A 23,118-nucleotide genomic window follows, 5' to 3' on the forward strand; every position below is an offset into this window, starting at 1 on the left:
TTGACATCCGCACGCAGTCTTTGCTGAATTTTGACCGTGCACCTTTGAGCCCTTGAGTGCTTCATCCACATCTTAACGGCAAAGGTGTAGGCATGCAGTTACCCGCCAGCTTCACCCTGCGCGATGGGCCCCCGTGCTGTAATGGATGACGTTTCTGACTCTGTATCACAAGCTGATGTATTGTTGTGTAATTTCCTCAGTGTTTTCTGAACACTTTACTTGTGGCTGGATGCAGGCTGTTCGATGGCAAATCTAGTCACGCCGTGTGCAGCGCAGTTCCAAGTGTGCCTTCTTGGTGCAGTCGGCAGCGTGTGAGTCTCATCACCTGTGCATCCTGGATACAATCTTGTGTATTTGACACCTTCTTTCCCTCCATTCGCCTCACATTCCCATCTTTACTGCTGATAAATATGACGGCAGCTTCTTGCGGCAGCTGTGCAAATCATTCAGACACTCTGTGCGTGCGTGGGTGGGTGGGTGGGTGCGTGCGTGCGTGCGTGCGGCAGCGCTTGGAGAAAGCCGAGAGATGTGTAAAGTGAATGACATGACGGGTGGGCCTGAAACTTTGGCCCAAAGATAAAATCTGAGTGGAGAATGTGGGCATCGATCCCACTACCTCTCACATGCAAAGCGAGCGCTCGACCATTTGAGCTAATTCCCCATGGCAATTCTGGCCTCAGCTTTCTTGCTGTCCAGGCTTGCCTCAGCCCCTGTCTCCAAGAAGCTTTGGCCCCAAGGTAAAAATCAAAGTGGAGAATGTGGGCATCGATCCCACTACCTCTCGCATGCTAAGCGAGCGCTCTACCATTTGAGCTAATCCCCCCAAGCTGCAGCTGGGGTCAGCTTTCTTGCTGCTCAGGATCTCCTCAGTCCGTCTCCAAGATGCTTGAGAAAGTGCACAGGACCTCTTCATCGGATCCGGCCTGCTGCTTCAACACGGTAGTTTTTCCATTTAATCAACATCTTTGAAATCCATTGAAAGCCACTATCTTTGCTGATTGTGACAGTGCACCCTTTAGCCCTTGAGCGCTTCATCCATGTCTTGATGCCAAAGCTGTGGCTGTGCTGTGGCCCGCCTGCGTCGACCTGCAGCTTGGGCCGACGTTGTGATGGATAACGTGTCTGTCTCCATATCACAAGCTGCGATATTGTTCTCTAATCTGCCTCAATGTTACGTGAGCAGTTTTCATTGTGACTGGACGCAGCCTGATGATGGCAAACCTAGTCATGCAGTGTACAGTGCCCAACTGCCTGTGCCTTCTTAGCGCAGTAGGCAGCGCGTCAGTCTCATAATCTGAAGGTCCTGAGTTCAATCCTCAGAGAGGGCAGGGCTCTTTTTCCACCTTCTTTTCTTCCATTCACCTCTCATTCCCATCTTTACTGCTGACAAATATGAAGGCAGCTTGCATGCAACAGCTCTGTAAGTCATTCAGATTCTGTGCGTACGGCAGCGTGTGGAGGAACCCTGAACATGTGTGAACTTCATGACAGGACCGCTGGGCATGAAACTTTGGCCCAAAGGTTAAAAATCAAAGTGGAGAATGTGGGCATCGATCCCACTGCCTCTCACATGCGAAGCAAGCGCTCTACCACTTGAGCTAATTCCCCCAAGCTGATTGCTGCGTCCGCTTTCTTGCTGCCCAACATCTCCACACCCCCTGGCTCCAAGATGTTCATGAAAGTGCAGAGAAATTCTTCATCGGATCGGCCTGCTGCTTCAACACAGTCATTTTGCCATTCACTCAACGTGAGCCAGCAGCCGCAGCTCGTGCCATCAGCAGAAGGGAAAATCGCAGTCGACGCGTCATAATCAGTGAAGAGGCTGAATTTGCACATTCAAAGAAAGCCGCTAGGAAAACGGCAGTCAGCACGAGTGTGAGGAGGCAGGCGAGACCCCTGTCTCAGTGTTAGCAATCTACTTTTGCTTGCAGGTGAGGGCTCAGCTGTTGGATGCGTTGCTGCTCAATGCCACTCCCGCTGGCCCGCACACGCAACTGCAGAAACTTTGCAGCCGTGTGGAGGCTGTTTTCCCACAGGCAAAGATGGCTCCTCTGCCTGAGCAGCAACATGTTCAGTTATAAACTCGTCCTCATGTTCGGAGTGCTGCTTTGCCGTAAACGTTTGCTTACGACACACTTCCTTCTCAATGGGCACGCAGAAATTGTTAACATCATTCAAGCGGTGACCTAAGGACGACTTTGGTATATTTACCCCTCGAGTCTTCTGTTGTACCGACTGAGCAATCGATGCGAATCGTTGACATCCGCACGCAGTCTTTGCTGAATTTTGACCGTGCACCTTTGAGCCCTTGAGTGCTTCATCCACATCTTAACGGCAAAGGTGTAGGCATGCAGTTACCCGCCAGCTTCACCCTGCGCGATGGGCCCCCGTGCTGTAATGGATGACGTTTCTGACTCTGTATCACAAGCTGATGTATTGTTGTGTAATTTCCTCAGTGTTTTCTGAACACTTTACTTGTGGCTGGATGCAGGCTGTTCGATGGCAAATCTAGTCACGCCGTGTGCAGCGCAGTTCCAAGTGTGCCTTCTTGGTGCAGTCGGCAGCGTGTGAGTCTCATCACCTGTGCATCCTGGATACAATCTTGTGTATTTGACACCTTCTTTCCCTCCATTCGCCTCACATTCCCATCTTTACTGCTGATAAATATGACGGCAGCTTCTTGCGGCAGCTGTGCAAATCATTCAGACACTCTGTGCGTGCGTGGGTGCGTGCGTGCGTGCGTGCGGCAGCGCTTGGAGAAAGCCTAGAGATGTGTAAAGTGAATGACATGACGGGTGGGCCTGAAACTTTGGCCCAAAGATAAAATCTGAGTGGAGAATGTGGGCATCGATCCCACTACCTCTCACATGCAAAGCAAGCGCTCTACCATTTGAGCTAATTCCCCATGGCAATTCTGGCCTCAGCTTTCTTGCTGTCCAGGCTTGCCTCAGCCCCTGTCTCCAAGAAGCTTTGGCCCCAAGGTAAAAATCAAAGTGGAGAATGTGGGCATCGATCCCACTACCTCTCGCATGCTAAGCGAGCGCTCTACCATTTGAGCTAATTCCCCCAAGCTGCAGCTGGGGTGAGCTTTCTTGCTGCTCAGGATCTCCTCAGTCTGTCTCCAAGATGCTTGAGAAAGTGCACAGGACCTCTTCATCGGATCCGGCCTGCTGCTTCAACACGGTAGTTTTTCCATTTAATCAACATCTTTGAAATCCATTGAAAGCCACTATCTTTGCTGATTGTGACAGTGCACCCTTTAGCCCTTGAGCGCTTCATCCATGTCTTGATGCCAAAGCTGTGGCTGTGCTGTGGCCCGCCTGCGTCGACCTGCAGCTTGGGCCGACGTTGTGATGGATAACGTGTCTGTCTCCATATCACAAGCTGCGATATTGTTCTCTAATCTGCCTCAATGTTACGTGAGCAGTTTTCATTGTGACTGGACGCAGCCTGATGATGGCAAACCTAGTCATGCAGTGTACAGTGCCCAACTGCCTGTGCCTTCTTAGCGCAGTAGGCAGCGCGTCAGTCTCATAATCTGAAGGTCCTGAGTTCAATCCTCAGAGAGGGCAGGGCTCTTTTTCCACCTTCTTTTCTTCCATTCACCTCTCATTCCCATCTTTCCTGCTGACAAATATGAAGGCAGCTTGCATGCAACAGCTCTGTAAGTCATTCAGATTCTGTGCGTACGGCAGCGTGTGGAGGAACCCTGAACATGTGTGAACTTCATGACAGGACCGCTGGGCATGAAACTTTGGCCCAAAGGTTAAAAATCAAAGTGGAGAATGTGGGCATCGCTCCCACTGCCTCTCACATGCGAAGCAAGCGCTCTACCACTTGAGCTAATTCCCCCAAGTTGATTGCTGCGTCCGCTTTCTTGCTGCCCAACATCTCCACACCCCCTGGCTCCAAGATGTTCATGAAAGTGCAGAGAAATTCTTCATTGGATCGGCCTGCTGCTTCAACACAGTCATTTTGCCATTCACTCAACGTGAGCCAGCAGCCGCAGCTCGTGCCATCAGCAGAAGGGAAAATCGCAGTCGACGCGTCATAATCAGTGAAGAGGCTGAATTTGCACATTCAAAGCAAGCCGCTAGGAAAACGGCAGTCAGCACGAGTGTGAGGAGGCAGGCGAGACCCCTGTCTCAGTGTTAGCAATCTACTTTTGCTTGCAGGTGAGGGCTCAGCTGTTGGATGCGTTGCTGCTCAATGCCACTCCCGCTGGCCCGCACACGCAACTGCAGAAACTTTGCAGCCGTGTGGAGGCTGTTTTCCCACAGGCAAAGATGGCTCCTCTGCCTGAGCAGCAACATGTTCAGTTATAAACTCGTCCTCATGTTCGGAGTGCTGCTTTGCCGTAAACGTTTGCTTACGACACACTTCCTTCTCAATGGGCACGCAGAAATTGTTAACATCATTCAAGCGGTGACCTAAGGACGACTTTGGTATATTTACCCCTCGAGTCTTCTGTTGTACCGACTGAGCAATCGATGCGAATCGTTGACATCCGCACGCAGTCTTTGCTGAATTTTGACCGTGCACCTTTGAGCCCTTGAGTGCTTCATCCACATCTTAACGGCAAAGGTGTAGGCATGCAGTTACCCGCCAGCTTCACCCTGCGCGATGGGCCCCCGTGCTGTAATGGATGACGTTTCTGACTCTGTATCACAAGCTGATGTATTGTTGTGTAATTTCCTCAGTGTTTTCTGAACACTTTACTTGTGGCTGGATGCAGGCTGTTCGATGGCAAATCTAGTCACGCCGTGTGCAGCGCAGTTCCAAGTGTGCCTTCTTGGTGCAGTCGGCAGCGTGTGAGTCTCATCACCTGTGCATCCTGGATACAATCTTGTGTATTTGACACCTTCTTTCCCTCCATTCGCCTCACATTCCCATCTTTACTGCTGATAAATATGACGGCAGCTTCTTGCGGCAGCTGTGCAAATCATTCAGACACTCTGTGCGTGCGTGGGTGGGTGGGTGGGTGCGTGCGTGCGTGCGTGCGGCAGCGCTTGGAGAAAGCCGAGAGATGTGTAAAGTGAATGACATGACGGGTGGGCCTGAAACTTTGGCCCAAAGATAAAATCTGAGTGGAGAATGTGGGCATCGATCCCACTACCTCTCACATGCAAAGCGAGCGCTCGACCATTTGAGCTAATTCCCCATGGCAATTCTGGCCTCAGCTTTCTTGCTGTCCAGGCTTGCCTCAGCCCCTGTCTCCAAGAAGCTTTGGCCCCAAGGTAAAAATCAAAGTGGAGAATGTGGGCATCGATCCCACTACCTCTCGCATGCTAAGCGAGCGCTCTACCATTTGAGCTAATCCCCCCAAGCTGCAGCTGGGGTCAGCTTTCTTGCTGCTCAGGATCTCCTCAGTCCGTCTCCAAGATGCTTGAGAAAGTGCACAGGACCTCTTCATCGGATCCGGCCTGCTGCTTCAACACGGTAGTTTTTCCATTTAATCAACATCTTTGAAATCCATTGAAAGCCACTATCTTTGCTGATTGTGACAGTGCACCCTTTAGCCCTTGAGCGCTTCATCCATGTCTTGATGCCAAAGCTGTGGCTGTGCTGTGGCCCGCCTGCGTCGACCTGCAGCTTGGGCCGACGTTGTGATGGATAACGTGTCTGTCTCCATATCACAAGCTGCGATATTGTTCTCTAATCTGCCTCAATGTTACGTGAGCAGTTTTCATTGTGACTGGACGCAGCCTGATGATGGCAAACCTAGTCATGCAGTGTACAGTGCCCAACTGCCTGTGCCTTCTTAGCGCAGTAGGCAGCGCGTCAGTCTCATAATCTGAAGGTCCTGAGTTCAATCCTCAGAGAGGGCAGGGCTCTTTTTCCACCTTCTTTTCTTCCATTCACCTCTCATTCCCATCTTTACTGCTGACAAATATGAAGGCAGCTTGCATGCAACAGCTCTGTAAGTCATTCAGATTCTGTGCGTACGGCAGCGTGTGGAGGAACCCTGAACATGTGTGAACTTCATGACAGGACCGCTGGGCATGAAACTTTGGCCCAAAGGTTAAAAATCAAAGTGGAGAATGTGGGCATCGATCCCACTGCCTCTCACATGCGAAGCAAGCGCTCTACCACTTGAGCTAATTCCCCCAAGCTGATTGCTGCGTCCGCTTTCTTGCTGCCCAACATCTCCACACCCCCTGGCTCCAAGATGTTCATGAAAGTGCAGAGAAATTCTTCATCGGATCGGCCTGCTGCTTCAACACAGTCATTTTGCCATTCACTCAACGTGAGCCAGCAGCCGCAGCTCGTGCCATCAGCAGAAGGGAAAATCGCAGTCGACGCGTCATAATCAGTGAAGAGGCTGAATTTGCACATTCAAAGAAAGCCGCTAGGAAAACGGCAGTCAGCACGAGTGTGAGGAGGCAGGCGAGACCCCTGTCTCAGTGTTAGCAATCTACTTTTGCTTGCAGGTGAGGGCTCAGCTGTTGGATGCGTTGCTGCTCAATGCCACTCCCGCTGGCCCGCACACGCAACTGCAGAAACTTTGCAGCCGTGTGGAGGCTGTTTTCCCACAGGCAAAGATGGCTCCTCTGCCTGAGCAGCAACATGTTCAGTTATAAACTCGTCCTCATGTTCGGAGTGCTGCTTTGCCGTAAACGTTTGCTTACGACACACTTCCTTCTCAATGGGCACGCAGAAATTGTTAACATCATTCAAGCGGTGACCTAAGGACGACTTTGGTATATTTACCCCTCGAGTCTTCTGTTGTACCGACTGAGCAATCGATGCGAATCGTTGACATCCGCACGCAGTCTTTGCTGAATTTTGACCGTGCACCTTTGAGCCCTTGAGTGCTTCATCCACATCTTAACGGCAAAGGTGTAGGCATGCAGTTACCCGCCAGCTTCACCCTGCGCGATGGGCCCCCGTGCTGTAATGGATGACGTTTCTGACTCTGTATCACAAGCTGATGTATTGTTGTGTAATTTCCTCAGTGTTTTCTGAACACTTTACTTGTGGCTGGATGCAGGCTGTTCGATGGCAAATCTAGTCACGCCGTGTGCAGCGCAGTTCCAAGTGTGCCTTCTTGGTGCAGTCGGCAGCGTGTGAGTCTCATCACCTGTGCATCCTGGATACAATCTTGTGTATTTGACACCTTCTTTCCCTCCATTCGCCTCACATTCCCATCTTTACTGCTGATAAATATGACGGCAGCTTCTTGCGGCAGCTGTGCAAATCATTCAGACACTCTGTGCGTGCGTGGGTGCGTGCGTGCGTGCGTGCGGCAGCGCTTGGAGAAAGCCTAGAGATGTGTAAAGTGAATGACATGACGGGTGGGCCTGAAACTTTGGCCCAAAGATAAAATCTGAGTGGAGAATGTGGGCATCGATCCCACTACCTCTCACATGCAAAGCAAGCGCTCTACCATTTGAGCTAATTCCCCATGGCAATTCTGGCCTCAGCTTTCTTGCTGTCCAGGCTTGCCTCAGCCCCTGTCTCCAAGAAGCTTTGGCCCCAAGGTAAAAATCAAAGTGGAGAATGTGGGCATCGATCCCACTACCTCTCGCATGCTAAGCGAGCGCTCTACCATTTGAGCTAATTCCCCCAAGCTGCAGCTGGGGTGAGCTTTCTTGCTGCTCAGGATCTCCTCAGTCTGTCTCCAAGATGCTTGAGAAAGTGCACAGGACCTCTTCATCGGATCCGGCCTGCTGCTTCAACACGGTAGTTTTTCCATTTAATCAACATCTTTGAAATCCATTGAAAGCCACTATCTTTGCTGATTGTGACAGTGCACCCTTTAGCCCTTGAGCGCTTCATCCATGTCTTGATGCCAAAGCTGTGGCTGTGCTGTGGCCCGCCTGCGTCGACCTGCAGCTTGGGCCGACGTTGTGATGGATAACGTGTCTGTCTCCATATCACAAGCTGCGATATTGTTCTCTAATCTGCCTCAATGTTACGTGAGCAGTTTTCATTGTGACTGGACGCAGCCTGATGATGGCAAACCTAGTCATGCAGTGTACAGTGCCCAACTGCCTGTGCCTTCTTAGCGCAGTAGGCAGCGCGTCAGTCTCATAATCTGAAGGTCCTGAGTTCAATCCTCAGAGAGGGCAGGGCTCTTTTTCCACCTTCTTTTCTTCCATTCACCTCTCATTCCCATCTTTCCTGCTGACAAATATGAAGGCAGCTTGCATGCAACAGCTCTGTAAGTCATTCAGATTCTGTGCGTACGGCAGCGTGTGGAGGAACCCTGAACATGTGTGAACTTCATGACAGGACCGCTGGGCATGAAACTTTGGCCCAAAGGTTAAAAATCAAAGTGGAGAATGTGGGCATCGCTCCCACTGCCTCTCACATGCGAAGCAAGCGCTCTACCACTTGAGCTAATTCCCCCAAGTTGATTGCTGCGTCCGCTTTCTTGCTGCCCAACATCTCCACACCCCCTGGCTCCAAGATGTTCATGAAAGTGCAGAGAAATTCTTCATTGGATCGGCCTGCTGCTTCAACACAGTCATTTTGCCATTCACTCAACGTGAGCCAGCAGCCGCAGCTCGTGCCATCAGCAGAAGGGAAAATCGCAGTCGACGCGTCATAATCAGTGAAGAGGCTGAATTTGCACATTCAAAGCAAGCCGCTAGGAAAACGGCAGTCAGCACGAGTGTGAGGAGGCAGGCGAGACCCCTGTCTCAGTGTTAGCAATCTACTTTTGCTTGCAGGTGAGGGCTCAGCTGTTGGATGCGTTGCTGCTCAATGCCACTCCCGCTGGCCCGCACACGCAACTGCAGAAACTTTGCAGCCGTGTGGAGGCTGTTTTCCCACAGGCAAAGATGGCTCCTCTGCCTGAGCAGCAACATGTTCAGTTATAAACTCGTCCTCATGTTCGGAGTGCTGCTTTGCCGTAAACGTTTGCTTACGACACACTTCCTTCTCAATGGGCACGCAGAAATTGTTAACATCATTCAAGCGGTGACCTAAGGACGACTTTGGTATATTTACCCCTCGAGTCTTCTGTTGTACCGACTGAGCAATCGATGCGAATCGTTGACATCCGCACGCAGTCTTTGCTGAATTTTGACCGTGCACCTTTGAGCCCTTGAGTGCTTCATCCACATCTTAACGGCAAAGGTGTAGGCATGCAGTTACCCGCCAGCTTCACCCTGCGCGATGGGCCCCCGTGCTGTAATGGATGACGTTTCTGACTCTGTATCACAAGCTGATGTATTGTTGTGTAATTTCCTCAGTGTTTTCTGAACACTTTACTTGTGGCTGGATGCAGGCTGTTCGATGGCAAATCTAGTCACGCCGTGTGCAGCGCAGTTCCAAGTGTGCCTTCTTGGTGCAGTCGGCAGCGTGTGAGTCTCATCACCTGTGCATCCTGGATACAATCTTGTGTATTTGACACCTTCTTTCCCTCCATTCGCCTCACATTCCCATCTTTACTGCTGATAAATATGACGGCAGCTTCTTGCGGCAGCTGTGCAAATCATTCAGACACTCTGTGCGTGCGTGGGTGCGTGCGTGCGTGCGTGCGGCAGCGCTTGGAGAAAGCCTAGAGATGTGTAAAGTGAATGACATGACGGGTGGGCCTGAAACTTTGGCCCAAAGATAAAATCTGAGTGGAGAATGTGGGCATCGATCCCACTACCTCTCACATGCAAAGCAAGCGCTCTACCATTTGAGCTAATTCCCCATGGCAATTCTGGCCTCAGCTTTCTTGCTGTCCAGGCTTGCCTCAGCCCCTGTCTCCAAGAAGCTTTGGCCCCAAGGTAAAAATCAAAGTGGAGAATGTGGGCATCGATCCCACTACCTCTCGCATGCTAAGCGAGCGCTCTACCATTTGAGCTAATTCCCCCAAGCTGCAGCTGGGGTGAGCTTTCTTGCTGCTCAGGATCTCCTCAGTCTGTCTCCAAGATGCTTGAGAAAGTGCACAGGACCTCTTCATCGGATCCGGCCTGCTGCTTCAACACGGTAGTTTTTCCATTTAATCAACATCTTTGAAATCCATTGAAAGCCACTATCTTTGCTGATTGTGACAGTGCACCCTTTAGCCCTTGAGCGCTTCATCCATGTCTTGATGCCAAAGCTGTGGCTGTGCTGTGGCCCGCCTGCGTCGACCTGCAGCTTGGGCCGACGTTGTGATGGATAACGTGTCTGTCTCCATATCACAAGCTGCGATATTGTTCTCTAATCTGCCTCAATGTTACGTGAGCAGTTTTCATTGTGACTGGACGCAGCCTGATGATGGCAAACCTAGTCATGCAGTGTACAGTGCCCAACTGCCTGTGCCTTCTTAGCGCAGTAGGCAGCGCGTCAGTCTCATAATCTGAAGGTCCTGAGTTCAATCCTCAGAGAGGGCAGGGCTCTTTTTCCACCTTCTTTTCTTCCATTCACCTCTCATTCCCATCTTTCCTGCTGACAAATATGAAGGCAGCTTGCATGCAACAGCTCTGTAAGTCATTCAGATTCTGTGCGTACGGCAGCGTGTGGAGGAACCCTGAACATGTGTGAACTTCATGACAGGACCGCTGGGCATGAAACTTTGGCCCAAAGGTTAAAAATCAAAGTGGAGAATGTGGGCATCGCTCCCACTGCCTCTCACATGCGAAGCAAGCGCTCTACCACTTGAGCTAATTCCCCCAAGTTGATTGCTGCGTCCGCTTTCTTGCTGCCCAACATCTCCACACCCCCTGGCTCCAAGATGTTCATGAAAGTGCAGAGAAATTCTTCATTGGATCGGCCTGCTGCTTCAACACAGTCATTTTGCCATTCACTCAACGTGAGCCAGCAGCCGCAGCTCGTGCCATCAGCAGAAGGGAAAATCGCAGTCGACGCGTCATAATCAGTGAAGAGGCTGAATTTGCACATTCAAAGCAAGCCGCTAGGAAAACGGCAGTCAGCACGAGTGTGAGGAGGCAGGCGAGACCCCTGTCTCAGTGTTAGCAATCTACTTTTGCTTGCAGGTGAGGGCTCAGCTGTTGGATGCGTTGCTGCTCAATGCCACTCCCGCTGGCCCGCACACGCAACTGCAGAAACTTTGCAGCCGTGTGGAGGCTGTTTTCCCACAGGCAAAGATGGCTCCTCTGCCTGAGCAGCAACATGTTCAGTTATAAACTCGTCCTCAGGTTCGGAGTGCTGCTTTGCCGTAAACGTTTGCTTACGACACACTTCCTTCTCAATGGGCACGCAGAAATTGTTAACATCATTCAAGCGGTGACCTAAGGACGACTTTGGTATATTTACCCCTCGAGTCTTCTGTTGTACCGACTGAGCAATCGATGCGAATCGTTGACATCCGCACGCAGTCTTTGCTGAATTTTGACCGTGCACCTTTGAGCCCTTGAGTGCTTCATCCACATCTTAACGGCAAAGGTGTAGGCATGCAGTTACCCGCCAGCTTCACCCTGCGCGATGGGCCCCCGTGCTGTAATGGATGACGTTTCTGACTCTGTATCACAAGCTGATGTATTGTTGTGTAATTTCCTCAGTGTTTTCTGAACACTTTGCTTTGTGGCTGGATGCAGGCTGTTCGATGGCAAATCTAGTCACGCCGTGTGCAGCGCAGTTCCAAGTGTGCCTTCTTGGTGCAGTCGGCAGCGTGTGAGTCTCATCACCTGTGCATCCTGGATACAATCTTGTGTATTTGACACCTTCTTTCCCTCCATTCGCCTCACATTCCCATCTTTACTGCTGATAAATATGACGGCAGCTTCTTGCGGCAGCTGTGCAAATCATTCAGACACTCTGTGCGTGCGTGGGTGGGTGCGTGCGTGCGTGCGGCAGCGCTTGGAGAAAGCCTGGAGATGTGTAAAGTGAATGACATGATGGGTGGGCCTGAAACTTTGGCCCAAAGATAAAATCTGAGTGGAGAATGTGGGCATCGATCCCACTACATCTCACATGCAAAGCAAGCGCTCTACCATTTGAGCTAATTCCCCATGGCAATTCTGGCTTCAGCTTTCTTGCTGTCCAGGCTTGCCTCAGCCCTTGTCTCCAAGAAGCTTTGGCCCCAAGGTAAAAATCAAAGTGGAGAATGTGGGCATCGATCCCACTACCTCTCGCATGCTAAGCGAGCGCTCTACCATTTGAGCTAATTCCCCCAAGCTGCAGCTGGGGTCAGCTTTCTTGCTGCTCAGGATCTCCTCAGTCCGTCTCCAAGATGCTCGAGAAAGTGCACAGGACCTCTTCATCGGATCCGGCCTGCTGCTTCAACACGGTAGTTTTTCCATTTAATCAACATCTTTGAAATCCATTGAAAGCCACTATCTTTGCTGATTGTGACAGTGCACCCTTTAGCCCTTGAGCGCTTCATCCATGTCTTGATGCCAAAGCTGTGGCTGTGCTGTGGCCCGCCTGCGTCGACCTGCAGCTTGGGCCGACGTTGTGATGGATAACGTGTCTGTCTCCATATCACAAGCTGCGATATTGTTCTCTAATCTGCCTCAATGTTACGTGAGCAGTTTTCATTGTGACTGGACGCAGCCTGATGATGGCAAACCTAGTCATGCAGTGTACAGTGCCCAACTGCCTGTGCCTTCTTAGCGCAGTAGGCAGCGCGTCAGTCTCATAATCTGAAGGTCCTGAGTTCAATCCTCAGAGAGGGCAGGGCTCTTTTTCCACCTTCTTTTCTTCCATTCACCTCTCATTCCCATCTTTCCTGCTGACAAATATGAAGGCAGTTTGCATGCAACAGCTCTGTAAGTCATTCAGATTCTGTGCGTACGGCAGCGTGATGATTGATTTACTTGCATACAGGTGCTGAGTCTATCACGGGAATCAAGTTGGAGGACATTATGCAACGTCACAGGGTTCAGTTCCAGTTGTGGGTGTAGGCGTTACACGTGAGAGGCAGTCGCATCGATGCCCGCATTCCCGAATCTCTCCGTGGTTCCAGCAAACTTCAGTTGATCTATTGGTGAGTCTACACTGCTCCAAAACTTTAGCATGTGCTGTTCCACAAGGACTCCATAGATCGTAGATCTTAGAATCCTCCAGTGCAGAAGGAGGCCATCCGGCCCATCCGATCTGCACCGAACACACTCCCACCCAGGCCCGATTCCCATGATGCCACGCATTTAACCTAGCCAGTCCCACTGACACTCAGGGGCCATTTAGCATGGCCAATCAATCTTACCCGCATGTCATAGTTGGAGGGAGATGAGAATTTTTGGATTGCTGCTTCAATGAAGGTGTCTTTATTTTCCCAAATATCAAAGGTGCAATCCTGAGGTGAGTAAAGAAATTAACTCTGCAATACGTGTCCTTATCTGTGAGGTGGAAGTGAATGTTTTACACTGGCACTCAGCCCACTGACCTCCATATGCATCTGCTCAATGCGCTGACCGACACAGTGAGCAAAGAGTTTAGATCTCAATGTGCGCCAAGTCAGAATTCAAGATCTGCATGAAGGTGCAAGGCAGTTCCGATGAATGCAATAAGTTGAGCTTTGCAGCATGAGACATTTAATTGAATAGAGCCCAGGCCTCGGCTGTGGAGAAATCGTCAATGGCTGTTAAGTCTCACTCAGCTGGAACAATGTGAGGTCGATGAATCGGCAAAGAGCTATAGGTACATGGCAGTCAATCAGTAAAGAGAGAGCCGTGGTGTGCTCCCCTTCGATAGCTCAGCTGGTAGAGCGGAGGACTGTAGATGATTGAAGCTGACATCCTTAGGTCGCTGGTTCAATTCCGGCTCGAAGGAAGCCCAAAGTTCACTTTTACCATAACTCTGCATGGAGCAGCATGATACATTGTGCCAGTCATTGCAGCTTGTCACTTGCATTAGTCTCGCATCTCCCGCTCCATCTGCAGCAGCATTTCTTTTCCACTTTGAGAGGAGCCACAAGGTGGCTCTTTTACTTCTGCCTTTGCACCTCCTGGCCAGCAGGAAATGCATTTCAACAGCAACGCTTCCAAGCAGCCGGCAATCAATTCAAAGTACAAGCAGTATTCTGTCAGTCGCACACAGCTCCCGACTGCCCCCTCATGCTCATGCTGGCCACGATTTTGGACTTGTCTCAATTTAAATCATGAGCTCAGTTCTTTCTCTGCTTCTTTGACCATCTCTGCTGAATTCCATCCAGATGATTCTCACCCGCTGCCTCTCGTACTTGCTCTCGAGAGAAAAGCGTCGGCCGTGTTTGGGCAGCAGATGTCTGCAGCAGGATCTCCCCGCTGTTCATTTGATTTACTTGCATACAGGTGCTGAGTCTATCACGGGAATCAAGTTGGAGGACATTATGCAACGTCACAGGGTTCAGTTCCAGTTGTGGGTGTAGGCGTTACACGTGAGAGGCAGTCGCATCGATGCCCGCATTCCCAAATCTCTCCGTGGTTCCAGCAAACTTCAGTTGATCTATTGGTGAGTCTACACTGCTCCAAAACTTTAGCATGTGCTGTTCCACAAGGACTCCATAGATCGTAGATCTTAGAATCCTCCAGTGCAGAAGGAGGCCATCCGGCCCATCCGATCTGCACCGAACACACTCCCACCCAGGCCCGATTCCCATGATGCCACGCATTTAACCTAGCCAGTCCCACTGACACTCAGGGGCCATTTAGCATGGCCAATCAATCTTACCCGCATGTCATAGTTGGAGGGAGATGAGAATTTTTGGATTGCTGCTTCAATGAAGGTGTCTTTATTTTCCCAAATATCAAAGGTGCAATCCTGAGGTGAGTAAAGAAATTAACTCTGCAATACGTGTCCTTATCTGTGAGGTGGAAGTGAATGTTTTACACTGGCACTCAGCCCACTGACCTCCATATGCATCTGCTCAGTGCGCTGACCGACACAGTGAGCAAAGAGTTTAGATCTCAATGTGCGCCAAGTCAGAATTCAAGATCTGCATGAAGGTGCAAGGCAGTTCCGATGAATGCAATAAGTTGAGCTTTGCAGCATGAGACATTTAATTGAATAGAGCCCAGGCCTTGGCTGTGGAGAAATCGTCAATGGCTGTTAAGTCTCACTCAGCTGGAACAATGTGAGGTCGATGAATCGGCAAAGAGCTATAGGTACATGGCAGTCAATCAGTAAAGAGAGAGCCGCGGTGTGCTCCCCTTCAATAGATCAGCTGGTAGAGTGGAGGACTGTAGATAATTAAAGCTGACATCCTTAGGTCGCTGGTTCAATTCCGGCTCGAAGGAAGCCCAAAGTTCACTTTTACCATAACTCTGCATGGAGCAGCATGATACATTGTGCCAGTCATTGCAGCTTGTCACTTGCATTAGTCTCGCATCTCCCGCTCCATCTGCAGCAGCATTTCTTTTCCACTTTGAGAGGAGCCACAAGGTGGCTCTTTTACTTCTGCCTTTGCACCTCCTGGCCAGCAGGAAATGCATTTCAACAGCAACGCTTCCAAGCAGCCGGCAATCAATTCAAAGTACTAGCAGTATTCTGTCAGTCGCACACAGCTCCCGACTGCCCCCTCATGCTCATGCTGGCCACGATTTTGGACTTGTCTCAATTTAAATCATGAGCTCAGTTCTTTCTCTGCTTCTTTGACCATCTCTGCTGAATTCCATCCAGATGATTCTCACCCGCTGCCTCTCGTACATGCTGTCGAGAGAAAAGCGTCGGCCGTGTTTGGGCAGCAGATGTCTGCAGCAGGATATCCCCGCTGTTCATTTGATTTACTTGCATACAGGTGCTGAGTCTATCACGGGAATCAAGTTGGAGGACATTATGCAACGTCACAGGGTTCAGTTCCAGTTGTGGGTGTAGGCGTTACACGTGAGAGGCAGTCGCATCGATGCCCGCATTCCCGAATCTCTCCGTGGTTCCAGCAAACTTCAGTTGATCTATTGGTGAGTCTACACTGCTCCAAAACTTTAGCATGTGCTGTTCCACAAGGACTCCATAGATCGTAGATCTTAGAATCCTCCAGTGCAGAAGGAGGCCATCCGGCCCATCCGATCTGCACCGAACACACTCCCACCCAGGCCCGATTCCCATGATGCCACGCATTTAACCTAGCCAGTCCCACTGACACTCAGGGGCCATTTAGCATGGCCAATCAATCTTACCCGCATGTCATAGTTGGAGGGAGATGAGAATTTTTGGATTGCTGCTTCAATGAAGGTGTCTTTATTTTCCCAAATATCAAAGATGCAATCCTGAGGTGAGTAAAGAAATTAACTCTGCAATACGTGTCCTTATCTGTGAGGTGGAAGTGAATGTTTTACACTGGCACTCAGCCCACTGACCTCCATATGCATCTGCTCAATGCGCTGACCGACACAGTGAGCAAAGAGTTTAGATCTCAATGTGCGCCAAGTCAGAATTCAAGATCTGCATGAAGGTGCAAGGCAGTTCCGATGAATGCAATAAGTTGAGCTTTGCAGCATGAGACATTTAATTGAATAGAGCCCAGGCCTTGGCTGTGGAGAAATCGTCAATGGCTGTTAAGTCTCACTCAGCTGGAACAATGTGAGGTCGATGAATCGGCAAAGAGCTATAGGTACATGGCAGTCAATCAGTAAAGAGAGAGCCGCGGTGTGCTCCCCTTCAATAGATCAGCTGGTAGAGTGGAGGACTGTAGATAATTAAAGCTGACATCCTTAGGTCGCTGGTTCAATTCCGGCTCGAAGGAAGCCCAAAGTTCACTTTTACCATAACTCTGCATGGAGCAGCATGATACATTGTGCCAGTCATTGCAGCTTGTCACTTGCATTAGTCTCGCATCTCCCGCTCCATCTGCAGCAGCATTTCTTTTCCACTTTGAGAGGAGCCACAAGGTGGCTCTTTTACTTCTGCCTTTGCACCTCCTGGCCAGCAGGAAATGCATTTCAACAGCAACGCTTCCAAGCAGCCGGCAATCAATTCAAAGTACTAGCAGTATTCTGTCAGTCGCACACAGCTCCCGACTGCCCCCTCATGCTCATGCTGGCCACGATTTTCGACTTGTCTCAATTTAAATCATGAGCTCAGTTCTTTCTCTGCTTCTTTGACCATCTCTGCTGAATTCCATCCAGATGATTCTCACCCGCTGCCTCTCGTACATGCTCTCGAGAGAAAAGCGTCGGCCGTGTTTGGGCAGCAGATGTCTGCAGCAGGATCTCCCCGCTGTTCATTTGATTTACTTGCATACAGGTGCTGAGTCTATCACGGGAATCAAGTTGGAGGACATTATGCAACGTCACAGGGTTCAGTTCCAGTTGTGGGTGTAGGCGTTACACGTGAGAGGCAGTCGCATCGATGCCCGCATTCCCGAATCTCTCCGTGGTTCCAGCAAACTTCAGTTGATCTATTGGTGAGTCTACACTGCTCCAAAACTTTAGCATGTGCTGTTCCACAAGGACTCCATAGATCGTAGATCTTAGAATCCTCCAGTGCAGAAGGAGGCCATCCGGCCCATCCGATCTGCACCGAACACACTCCCACCCAGGCCCGATTCCCATGATGCCACGCATTTAACCTAGCCAGTCCCACTGACACTCAGGGGCCATTTAGCATGGCCAATCAATCTTACCCGCATGTCATAGTTGGAGGGAGATGAGAATTTTTGGATTGCTGCTTCAATGAAGGTGTCTTTATTTTCCCAAATATCAAAGATGCAATCCTGAGGTGAGTAAAGAAATTAACTCTGCAATACGTGTCCTTATCTGTGAGGTGGAAGTGAATGTTTTACACTGGCACTCAGCCCACTGACCTCCATATGCATCTGCTCAATGCGCTGACCGACACAGTGAGCAAAGAGTTTAGATCTCAATGTGCGCCAAGTCAGAATTCAAGATCTGCATGAAGGTGCAAGGCAGTTCCGATGAATGCAATAAGTTGAGCTTTGCAGCATGAGACATTTAATTGAATAGAGCCCAGGCCTTGGCTGTGGAGAAATCGTCAATGGCTGTTAAGTCTCACTCAGCTGGAACAATGTGAGGTCGATGAATCGGCAAAGAGCTATAGGTACATGGCAGTCAATCAGTAAAGAGAGAGCCGCGGTGTGCTCCCCTTCAATAGATCAGCTGGTAGAGTGGAGGACTGTAGATAATTAAAGCTGACATCCTTAGGTCGCTGGTTCAATTCCGGCTCGAAGGAAGCCCAAAGTTCACTTTTACCATAACTCTGCATGGAGCAGCATGATACATTGTGCCAGTCATTGCAGCTTGTCACTTGCATTAGTCTCGCATCTCCCGCTCCATCTGCAGCAGCATTTCTTTTCCACTTTGAGAGGAGCCACAAGGTGGCTCTTTTACTTCTGCCTTTGCACCTCCTGGCCAGCAGGAAATGCATTTCAACAGCAACGCTTCCAAGCAGCCGGCAATCAATTCAAAGTACTAGCAGTATTCTGTCAGTCGCACACAGCTCCCGACTGCCCCCTCATGCTCATGCTGGCCACGATTTTCGACTTGTCTCAATTTAAATCATGAGCTCAGTTCTTTCTCTGCTTCTTTGACCATCTCTGCTGAATTCCATCCAGATGATTCTCACCCGCTGCCTCTCGTACATGCTCTCGAGAGAAAAGCGTCGGCCGTGTTTGGGCAGCAGATGTCTGCAGCAGGATCTCCCCGCTGTTCATTTGATTTACTTGCATACAGGTGCTGAGTCTATCACGGGAATCAAGTTGGAGGACATTATGCAACGTCACAGGGTTCAGTTCCAGTTGTGGGTGTAGGCGTTACACGTGAGAGGCAGTCGCATCGATGCCCGCATTCCCGAATCTCTCCGTGGTTCCAGCAAACTTCAGTTGATCTATTGGTGAGTCTACACTGCTCCAAAACTTTAGCATGTGCTGTTCCACAAGGACTCCATAGATCGTAGATCTTAGAATCCTCCAGTGCAGAAGGAGGCCATCCGGCCCATCCGATCTGCACCGAACACACTCCCACCCAGGCCCGATTCCCATGATGCCACGCATTTAACCTAGCCAGTCCCACTGACACTCAGGGGCCATTTAGCATGGCCAATCAATCTTACCCGCATGTCATAGTTGGAGGGAGATGAGAATTTTTGGATTGCTGCTTCAATGAAGGTGTCTTTATTTTCCCAAATATCAAAGGTGCAATCCTGAGGTGAGTAAAGAAATTAACTCTGCAATACGTGTCCTTATCTGTGAGGTGGAAGTGAATGTTTTACACTGGCACTCAGCCCACTGACCTCCATATGCATCTGCTCAATGCGCTGACCGACACAGTGAGCAAAGAGTTTAGATCTCAATGTGCGCCAAGTCAGAATTCAAGATCTGCATGAAGGTGCAAGGCAGTTCCGATGAATGCAATAAGTTGAGCTTTGCAGCATGAGACATTTAATTGAATAGAGCCCAGGCCTCGGCTGTGGAGAAATCGTCAATGGCTGTTAAGTCTCACTCAGCTGGAACAATGTGAGGTCGATGAATCGGCAAAGAGCTATAGGTACATGGCAGTCAATCAGTAAAGAGAGAGCTGTGGTGTGCTCCCCTTCGATAGCTCAGCTGGTAGAGCGGAGGACTGTAGATGATTGAAGCTGACATCCTTTGGTGGCTGGTTCAATTCCGGCTCGAAGGAAGCCCAAAGTTCACTTTTACCATAACTCTGCATGGAGCAGCATGATACATTGTGCCAGTCATTGCAGCTTGTCACTTGCATTAGTCTCGCATCTCCCGCTCCATCTGCAGCAGCATTTCTTTTCCACTTTGAGAGGAGCCACAAGGTGGCTCTTTTACTTCTGCCTTTGCACCTCCTGGCCAGCAGGAAATGCATTTCAACAGCAACGCTTCCAAGCAGCCGGCAATCAATTCAAAGTACTAGCAGTATTCTGTCAGTCGCACACAGCTCCCGACTGCCCCCTCATGCTCATGCTGGCCACGATTTTGGACTTGTCTCAATTTAAATCATGAGCTCAGTTCTTTCTCTGCTTCTTTGACCATCTCTGCTGAATTCCATCCAGATGATTCTCACCCGCTGCCTCTCGTACATGCTCTCGAGAGAAAAGCGTCGGCCGTGTTTGGGCAGCAGATGTCTGCAGCAGGATCTCCCCGCTGTTCATTTGATTTACTTGCATACAGGTGCTGAGTCTATCACGGGAATCAAGTTGGAGGACATTATGCAACGTCACAGGGTTCAGTTCCAGTTGTGGGTGTAGGCGTTACACGTGAGAGGCAGTCGCATCGATGCCCGCATTCCCGAATCTCTCCGTGGTTCCAGCAAACTTCAGTTGATCTATTGGTGAGTCTACACTGCTCCAAAACTTTAGCATGTGCTGTTCCACAAGGACTCCATAGATCGTAGATCTTAGAATCCTCCAGTGCAGAAGGAGGCCATCCGGCCCATCCGATCTGCACCGAACACACTCCCACCCAGGCCCGATTCCCATGATGCCACGCATTTAACCTAGCCAGTCCCACTGACACTCAGGGGCCATTTAGCATGGCCAATCAATCTTACCCGCATGTCATAGTTGGAGGGAGATGAGAATTTTTGGATTGCTGCTTCAATGAAGGTGTCTTTATTTTCCCAAATATCAAAGGTGCAATCCTGAGGTGAGTAAAGAAATTAACTCTGCAATACGTGTCCTTATCTGTGAGGTGGAAGTGAATGTTTTACACTGGCACTCAGCCCACTGACCTCCATATGCATCTGCTCAATGCGCTGACCGACACAGTGAGCAAAGAGTTTAGATCTCAATGTGCGCCAAGTCAGAATTCAAGATCTGCATGAAGGTGCAAGGCAGTTCCGATGAATGCAATAAGTTGAGCTTTGCAGCATGAGACATTTAATTGAATAGAGCCCAGGCCTCGGCTGTGGAGAAATCGTCAATGGCTGTTAAGTCTCACTCAGCTGGAACAATGTGAGGTCGATGAATCGGCAAAGAGCTATAGGTACATGGCAGTCAATCAGTAAAGAGAGAGCTGTGGTGTGCTCCCCTTCGATAGCTCAGCTGGTAGAGCGGAGGACTGTAGATGATTGAAGCTGACATCCTTTGGTGGCTGGTTCAATTCCGGCTCGAAGGAAGCCCAAAGTTCACTTTTACCATAACTCTGCATGGAGCAGCATGATACATTGTGCCAGTCATTGCAGCTTGTCACTTGCATTAGTCTCGCATCTCCCGCTCCATCTGCAGCAGCATTTCTTTTCCACTTTGAGAGGAGCCACAAGGTGGCTCTTTTACTTCTGCCTTTGCACCTCCTGGCCAGCAGGAAATGCATTTCAACAGCAACGCTTCCAAGCAGCCGGCAATCAATTCAAAGTACAAGCAGTATTCTGTCAGTCGCACACAGCTCCCGACTGCCCCCTCATGCTCATGCTGGCCACGATTTTGGACTTGTCTCAATTTAAATCATGAGCTCAGTTCTTTCTCTGCTTCTTTGACCATCTCTGCTGAATTCCATCCAAATGATTCTCACCCGCTGCCTCTCGTACATGCTGTCGAGAGAAAAGCGTCGGCCGTGTTTGGGCAGCAGATGTCTGCAGCAGGATCTCCCCGCTGTTCATTTGATTTACTTGCATACAGGTGCTGAGTCTATCACGGGAATCAAGTTGGAGGACATTATGCAACGTCACAGGGTTCAGTTCCAGTTGTGGGTGTAGGCGTTACACGTGAGAGGCAGTCGCATCGATGCCCGCATTCCCGAATCTCTCCGTGGTTCCAGCAAACTTCAGTTGATCTATTGGTGAGTCTACACTGCTCCAAAACTTTAGCATGTGCTGTTCCACAAGGACTCCATAGATCGTAGATCTTAGAATCCTCCAGTGCAGAAGGAGGCCATCCGGCCCATCCGATCTGCACCGAACACACTCCCACCCAGGCCCGATTCCCATGATGCCACGCATTTAACCTAGCCAGTCCCACTGACACTCAGGGGCCATTTAGCATGGCCAATCAATCTTACCCGCATGTCATAGTTGGAGGGAGATGAGAATTTTTGGATTGCTGCTTCAATGAAGGTGTCTTTATTTTCCCAAATATCAAAGGTGCAATCCTGAGGTGAGTAAAGAAATTAACTCTGCAATACGTGTCCTTATCTGTGAGGTGGAAGTGAATGTTTTACACTGGCACTCAGCCCACTGACCTCCATATGCATCTGCTCAATGCGCTGACCGACACAGTGAGCAAAGAGTTTAGATCTCAATGTGCGCCAAGTCAGAATTCAAGATCTGCATGAAGGTGCAAGGCAGTTCCGATGAATGCAATAAGTTGAGCTTTGCAGCATGAGACATTTAATTGAATAGAGCCCAGGCCTCGGCTGTGGAGAAATCGTCAATGGCTGTTAAGTCTCACTCAGCTGGAACAATGTGAGGTCGATGAATCGGCAAAGAGCTATAGGTACATGGCAGTCAATCAGTAAAGAGAGAGCTGTGGTGTGCTCCCCTTCGATAGCTCAGCTGGTAGAGCGGAGGACTGTAGATGATTGAAGCTGACATCCTTTGGTGGCTGGTTCAATTCCGGCTCGAAGGAAGCCCAAAGTTCACTTTTACCATAACTCTGCATGGAGCAGCATGATACATTGTGCCAGTCATTGCAGCTTGTCACTTGCATTAGTCTCGCATCTCCCGCTCCATCTGCAGCAGCATTTCTTTTCCACTTTGAGAGGAGCCACAAGGTGGCTCTTTTACTTCTGCCTTTGCACCTCCTGGCCAGCAGGAAATGCATTTCAACAGCAACGCTTCCAAGCAGCCGGCAATCAATTCAAAGTACTAGCAGTATTCTGTCAGTCGCACACAGCTCCCGACTGCCCCCTCATGCTCATGCTGGCCACGATTTTGGACTTGTCTCAATTTAAATCATGAGCTCAGTTCTTTCTCTGCTTCTTTGACCATCTCTGCTGAATTCCATCCAGATGATTCTCACCCGCTGCCTCTCGTACATGCTCTCGAGAGAAAAGCGTCGGCCGTGTTTGGGCAGCAGATGTCTGCAGCAGGATCTCCCCGCTGTTCATTTGATTTACTTGCATACAGGTGCTGAGTCTATCACGGGAATCAAGTTGGAGGACATTATGCAACGTCACAGGGTTCAGTTCCAGTTGTGGGTGTAGGCGTTACACGTGAGAGGCAGTCGCATCGATGCCCGCATTCCCGAATCTCTCCGTGGTTCCAGCAAACTTCAGTTGATCTATTGGTGAGTCTACACTGCTCCAAAACTTTAGCATGTGCTGTTCCACAAGGACTCCATAGATCGTAGATCTTAGAATCCTCCAGTGCAGAAGGAGGCCATCCGGCCCATCCGATCTGCACCGAACACACTCCCACC

The 23,118-nt window shown here is 50.0% G+C and overlaps 16 non-coding genes across 16 annotated transcripts; 10 read left to right on the forward strand and 6 right to left on the reverse strand.

Moving 5' to 3' along the window:
* Positions 1-750: 750 nt before the first annotated feature.
* On the reverse strand, positions 751-823 carry trnaa-agc (transfer RNA alanine (anticodon AGC)). The gene has a single exon. It is a non-coding gene; the product is annotated as a tRNA-Ala (tRNA).
* A 432-nt stretch (positions 824-1,255) lies between these two features.
* Positions 1,256-1,328, forward strand: trnam-cau (transfer RNA methionine (anticodon CAU)). The gene has a single exon. It is a non-coding gene; the product is annotated as a tRNA-Met (tRNA).
* Positions 1,329-2,994: 1,666 nt separating this feature from the next.
* On the reverse strand, positions 2,995-3,067 carry trnaa-agc (transfer RNA alanine (anticodon AGC)). The gene has a single exon. It is a non-coding gene; the product is annotated as a tRNA-Ala (tRNA).
* A 432-nt stretch (positions 3,068-3,499) lies between these two features.
* Positions 3,500-3,572, forward strand: trnam-cau (transfer RNA methionine (anticodon CAU)). The gene has a single exon. It is a non-coding gene; the product is annotated as a tRNA-Met (tRNA).
* Positions 3,573-5,250: 1,678 nt separating this feature from the next.
* Positions 5,251-5,323, reverse strand: trnaa-agc (transfer RNA alanine (anticodon AGC)). Its single transcript has one exon. It is a non-coding gene; the product is annotated as a tRNA-Ala (tRNA).
* A 432-nt stretch (positions 5,324-5,755) lies between these two features.
* trnam-cau (transfer RNA methionine (anticodon CAU)) lies at positions 5,756-5,828 on the forward strand. Its single transcript has one exon. It is a non-coding gene; the product is annotated as a tRNA-Met (tRNA).
* A 1,666-nt stretch (positions 5,829-7,494) lies between these two features.
* trnaa-agc (transfer RNA alanine (anticodon AGC)) lies at positions 7,495-7,567 on the reverse strand. Its single transcript has one exon. It is a non-coding gene; the product is annotated as a tRNA-Ala (tRNA).
* A 432-nt stretch (positions 7,568-7,999) lies between these two features.
* Positions 8,000-8,072, forward strand: trnam-cau (transfer RNA methionine (anticodon CAU)). Its single transcript has one exon. It is a non-coding gene; the product is annotated as a tRNA-Met (tRNA).
* A 1,666-nt stretch (positions 8,073-9,738) lies between these two features.
* Positions 9,739-9,811, reverse strand: trnaa-agc (transfer RNA alanine (anticodon AGC)). The gene has a single exon. It is a non-coding gene; the product is annotated as a tRNA-Ala (tRNA).
* A 432-nt stretch (positions 9,812-10,243) lies between these two features.
* Positions 10,244-10,316, forward strand: trnam-cau (transfer RNA methionine (anticodon CAU)). Its single transcript has one exon. It is a non-coding gene; the product is annotated as a tRNA-Met (tRNA).
* A 1,667-nt stretch (positions 10,317-11,983) lies between these two features.
* On the reverse strand, positions 11,984-12,056 carry trnaa-agc (transfer RNA alanine (anticodon AGC)). Its single transcript has one exon. It is a non-coding gene; the product is annotated as a tRNA-Ala (tRNA).
* A 432-nt stretch (positions 12,057-12,488) lies between these two features.
* On the forward strand, positions 12,489-12,561 carry trnam-cau (transfer RNA methionine (anticodon CAU)). The gene has a single exon. It is a non-coding gene; the product is annotated as a tRNA-Met (tRNA).
* A 1,007-nt stretch (positions 12,562-13,568) lies between these two features.
* On the forward strand, positions 13,569-13,656 carry trnay-gua (transfer RNA tyrosine (anticodon GUA)). Its single transcript is given in 2 exon segments — positions 13,569-13,605; positions 13,621-13,656. It is a non-coding gene; the product is annotated as a tRNA-Tyr (tRNA).
* Positions 13,657-19,348: 5,692 nt separating this feature from the next.
* trnay-gua (transfer RNA tyrosine (anticodon GUA)) lies at positions 19,349-19,436 on the forward strand. The gene is given in 2 exon segments: positions 19,349-19,385; positions 19,401-19,436. It is a non-coding gene; the product is annotated as a tRNA-Tyr (tRNA).
* A 1,357-nt stretch (positions 19,437-20,793) lies between these two features.
* On the forward strand, positions 20,794-20,881 carry trnay-gua (transfer RNA tyrosine (anticodon GUA)). Its single transcript is given in 2 exon segments — positions 20,794-20,830; positions 20,846-20,881. It is a non-coding gene; the product is annotated as a tRNA-Tyr (tRNA).
* A 1,357-nt stretch (positions 20,882-22,238) lies between these two features.
* trnay-gua (transfer RNA tyrosine (anticodon GUA)) lies at positions 22,239-22,326 on the forward strand. Its single transcript is given in 2 exon segments — positions 22,239-22,275; positions 22,291-22,326. It is a non-coding gene; the product is annotated as a tRNA-Tyr (tRNA).
* The last annotated feature ends 792 nt before the right edge of the window (positions 22,327-23,118 follow it).

The sequence above is a fragment of the Mustelus asterias genome, chromosome 7 (genome assembly GCF_964213995.1).
Source record: "Mustelus asterias chromosome 7, sMusAst1.hap1.1, whole genome shotgun sequence".
NCBI lineage: Eukaryota > Metazoa > Chordata > Chondrichthyes > Carcharhiniformes > Triakidae > Mustelus > Mustelus asterias.